Here is a 5295-nt window from a genome sequence, read left to right on the forward strand (position 1 = left end):
ACTACAACTATAAATACAAAACATCCTTACAGAAAATCTCCAAAATATGCATGGATCTCTCTGTAGCATCAAGTTTACATGGCAACAAAATTACAGCAGACGAGGACTTAGAGAAATCACTAAGTCCCTGAAATCAGAAATATTACGGGACCTACTTTGCATGCTTGTGCTAGTTACCGCAGAGATTACAAAAATACATGGACTACACCACTGGGAAGATGGCATGGCATACTTCAAAACACATGTAGAGCTCATGCTCAAAAGATGCACAGAATAAATGATACAAAAATGACAAATCTCCAAGTTCTGTCAAGAACCAGAGAATAACAGCAACTAGCCCTCTTCCAACAGAGATTTGGGGATCAAGATGACCTCTAATGAACATGGTGCAATAGAACAAAATGTAGATCATCACGAGACGAACAAATTGACATATTACACGCGCGAATCGGAGCTACATGCATGAAGTTGCGATGCTATGAACATGCACACATATTGATAAGAACTGGGGACTTAGCAAAATATCGGGGGGAGGGAAAAAGTCAACTACCGAAGATTGGATCGGGATCTCGCCGGATCCGAGCTCGAGCTCGCCGGAGCTCGGCCGGAGGGAGAGGGAGGAGGATCCGGCGACGGGAGAGGACGAGGCCGGAGGTGGCGCGGCGCCGACGGGGGAGGCGGTCGGCGGCGGGCGGCGAGCGCGCGGGCACCGGCGGCGGCGAGGAAGACGGCGAGCGCGGCGGGTCGGCGGGGCGGCGCCGGCGGCGCAGACGGCGGCGAAGACCGGCGGGGAGGCGCGGGCGCTCGTGCAGGCGCGGGCGGCGGCGAACGGGCCCGCGGGCCCGCGGCAGGCTTCGCGGGCCGGCGCGGTGGAGAGGGCGGCGGCGACACGTGTCGCGGTCTGGTTGGCCGGGTGGCGCGGCGGACGTTGTCCGGCCGGAGCGGACGCGTCCGGCGCGGCGCGGAGGAAGAGGGTTAGGGTTCGTCTGCAGTTTCGTTTTTCGGGATGCCCACATATAAATAGGTAGAGGGAGCTAGGAGACTCCAAATGAGGTGCGGTTTTTGCCCACACGATCGTGATCGAACAACCTAGAGCATGGAAGAGAGTTTGGTGGGTTTTGGGCTGATTTTAGAGGGGGTTTTTGCTGGACACTCAAATGGACTTTGCGGTTGCCCGGTTAACCGTTGGAGTACCAAACGACCTCCAAATGGAACGAAACTTGACCGGTAGTCTCCGGGTGGTATATTAAGACCACTTGACAAGCCTCGGTCCATTCCGAGAAAGTTTGACACACACACACGAAAGAAAACAAGAGGGGTGCACCGGAGGAGATAGGAGCGCTGGATTGCAAAACGGACAACGGGGAAAATGCTCGGATGCAAGAGACGAACCCGTATGCAAATGCAATGCACATGATGACATGATATGAAATGCAGAAGATGACATGGAAAAATGCAACATGCAAGCAGATGACATGGCAACGACAGCGAATAACTGGCAGACACCTGGCGCATCGGATCCGGGGCGTTACATGCGCCCATGATGGTGCTTCGGCCACTGTTATTACGGCCACTGGTACCAGGGCAGTTGGGTTGGGAGGCGGCGGGTTGGAGTCGACCGCCGCTTGCTGCGTCGTTGAAGTCCCCGGGCCAACTGCTGCAGCCCCCGGCCCGGGTTCTGCAGCCCCCGGCCCGGGTTCTGAAGTCCCCGGGCCGGGTGCGACTGCTGTAGTCCCCGAGCCACCTGCCGAAGTCCCCGGGCCGACAGCTGTAGCCCCTGGGCCGGGCTCTGAAATCCCCGGGCCGGGTGCGACTGCAACAGTCGCCAAGCCGCCTGCCGAAGTCCCCGGGCCGACTGCTGCAGCCCCCGAGTCCGATCCGACTGTACCGGGAGCAGCCGGCATGAAGATGGACTCTGATTCCGGTGAAGGCTTGATAGACGGCTTGCGCAGGCACTGGAGGGAGACGCCGACTGGTATTGCTTGGCGGGTGGAGCCGATCCATGCCAGGGCATCAGCTTGTTCGTTGTCGGCTCGTGGCACGTGAAGGAACTCGCACCCGTCAAAGTATCCGCAGATCTGCTGGACGAGGAAGCGGTAGCTTGCCATGTTTGCATCCTTGGCGTCCCAGTTGCCTGACAACTGCTGGAACACCAAGTCCGAGTCACCGTAGCACAGCACTCGGCGGATGCCAATCTCTTTGGTCAGTCAGAGCCCGTGGACGAGTGCCTCGTACTCGGCCACGTTGTTGGAGGCGGCAAAGTAAATTTGCAACGTGTACTTGACCTTGTCGCCTTTGGGAGAGGTGAGGACGATGCCGGCTCCCAGACCGGTGCGCATCTTCGAGCCATCAAAGTGCATCTGCCAATGGGTGGAATCTGGCGCTGGCGGCAGGTACTGGGTCTCGGCCCAGTCGACGAGGAAGTTGGCCAGCGCTTGGGACTTGATGGCGATGCGGGGCTGGTAGAGGATGGTGTAGGGAGCCAGCTCGATGGCCCACTTCGCCACCCGGCCGGTGCATCTCTGTTGCCGATGATCTCAGCAAGCGGGGCGGTGCAGACAACCGTGATGGAGTGCTCTTGAAAGTACTGCTTGAGTTTCTTGGCGGCAAAGTACACGCCATAACACATCTTCTGGTAGTGGGGGTAATTCTGCTTGGAGGTTGACAACACTTCACTCACGTAGTAGACGGGCCTCTGGACCGGCTGTGCCTTGCCGTCTTCTGGGTGCTCGACCACGATGACGGTACTGACCACCCGGCTAGTGGCGGCGATGTAAAGAAACATAGGCTCCTTAGCAGACGGAGTCGCTAGGACAGGCGGCGTAGTCAGCATCTTCTTGAGCTGGAGGAAGGCCTCGTCCGCCTTGTCATTCCACTCGAAGTTAGTGGTTTTCTTCATGAGTTGGTACAAGGGGAGAGCTTTTTCACCCAGCCGACTGATGAAGCGGCTGATGGATGCCAAGCATCCGGTGAACTTCTGGACGTCTCGCAGTCGGGTGGGCCTCTCCATCTGCTCAATGTCCTTGATCTTCACAGTGTTGCACTTGATGCCGTGTTCTAAGACAAGGAAAGCAAGGAGCTGACCAGCTGGGACTCCAAAGACACACTTCTCTGAGTTGAGCTTGATTTGAAAATGGCGCAGATTATCAAAAGTTTCCTTGAGATCTTCCAGGAGGGTGCCGTGCTTCTCCATCTTCACCACAATGTCGTCTACATAGATGTGGGCATTTCTGTCGAGTTGCTTGAGGAGGCACTTCTGCATGCAACGCTGAAAAGTGGCACCAGCATTTCTCAAGCCGAATGTCATGGTCAGGTAGCAGAAGGCTCGGAATGGTGTGATGAAGGCAGTCTTCAGCCGATCGGCCGAGTTCAGCTTGATCTGGTGGTAGCGGGAATAGGCGTCAAGGAAAGACAGCAGCTCGCATCCGGCTGTGGAGTCAATCATTTGATCTATCCGAGGTAGAGCAAATGGATCTTGGGGGCAGGCTTTGTTGAGGCTGGTGTAATCAATGCACATGCGCCACTTGTTGTTCTTCTTCAGTAAAAGGACTGGGTTGGCAAGCCATTCTGGAAAGAACACTTCCATGATAAAGCCGGCTACCAGAAGCCGGGCGATCTCTTCACCAACGATTCTTCTCTTCTCTTCTGACAGGCGGTGGAGTGGTTGTTTGACTGGTTTTGCATCTGATCTGACATGTAGCTTGTGCTCGGCGAAATCCATCGGAACACCCGGCATGTCTTTGGGTGACCATGCAAAGATGTCCCGATTCTCATGGAGGAAATCGACGAGCTCGCTTTCCTATTTGCTATCGAGGTTTGTCCCCACGATAGCGTGCCTCTCCGGGTGCTCCGGGTCCAAGGGTATCTTCTTGGTCTCTTTGGCCGGCTGGAAGGAGCCCTGGGTCTCCAACTCCTTGGGGTCTGGTGACAGGTCCGGCTGCTTGCTGGCCATGGCCACAACTCGGTCAAGGAGCTTCTTCTCATCAGCAATCACAAGGGACTCGGCCAGCCGGCTGCTGGCTGCTGCACATGTGACCGACTTCTTGTAGTTGCCGGCTATGGTAATAATGCCCTTGGTACCCGGCATCTTCATCTTGAGGTAGGCATAATGCGGCACCGCCATGAACTTGGCCAGAGCTGGCCAGCCCAGGAGCGCGTGGTAGGGGCTCTCCAGGTCAACCATATCGAACCAGATTGGCTCGCGATGGAAGTGATCTTTGTCTCCGAAGAGGACGTCTATCTTGATCTTGCCGATTGGTGAGCAGGAAAGGCCAGGTACAATGCCATGGAAGACGGTCCAACTGGGCTGGAGTTGTTTCTCTTTGATGCACAACTTCTCTAGGGTGTCACGGTAGAGGATGTTGATGCTGCTATCACCGTCTATCAGAACTTGGGAGAAGCGGCAGGCTTGCCTCTCCATTGAAAAGGTGGCATCTAGCACCATGGCATAGGAACCCGGAGAAGGCATCACTTCCGGGTGGTCTGCACGGCTCCTGCTGATGGGCCTCTCGGACCAATGCATAAACTCTGGGACTTCAGAGGCGACAGCATTCACCTCTCGGTGCTGCTGACGTCGGCTATGCCTGTCGTCAGCCACACTGGTGAAGATGACGTAGGGTCCGTGCTCTTCGGGGAACTCATCTTGGATTGCGCCGACTGGGGGGGCCGCGGACTGCTGAGGGGGCGGAGCCGGCGGGCCAGCAGATGGAGGGGGCAGTCCTTCGCCCTTGGCAATGCGGGTGAGCCAATAGCACTTCCGGCTTGTGTGGTTGGAAGGCTTCGCGCCGCTGTGGAACTTGCAGGGAGCATCAAGGGTTTTCTCGAAGGAGAAGGCGGGCAACCAAGAAGGCTTGCAGCCTTTCTGACACTTCGGTCCGGGCTGTCCCTCCGGCTGCTGATCTTCAACGATCGCCACTTGCCGGCTGGTGGAAGCTGGCTGCTAGGCTTTGCGCTTGTTGTTGTTCGACTGCTGGCGCCGACTGTTATCACCAGCCGGCGTTTGAGGAGCCGGAGGAAGCACCTTCCCGAACGAGTCCACCCGGAGCTCCAACTTCATGGAGGAATCGGCAGTGGCGTACTTGTCTGCTATGATCAGCAGCTCGTGGAGTGTGGCCGACTCATCGCAGAGGAGTCGGTGCTTGAGTAGGGTGCCCTCTCGGCACCCGGTAGTGAAGTACTCTAGGGCTTGCACCTCATGCACCCCCTCGCAGGAGTTGCGCAGTACGGCCCACCGCGTCAAGTACTCACGGGTGGACTCGGTCGGGCCTTGGATGCACAGGGAGAGCTGGCAGGGCT

This window comes from Aegilops tauschii, chromosome 2 (genome assembly GCF_002575655.3).
Source record: "Aegilops tauschii subsp. strangulata cultivar AL8/78 chromosome 2, Aet v6.0, whole genome shotgun sequence".
Classification (NCBI taxonomy): Eukaryota; Viridiplantae; Streptophyta; class Magnoliopsida; order Poales; family Poaceae; genus Aegilops; species Aegilops tauschii.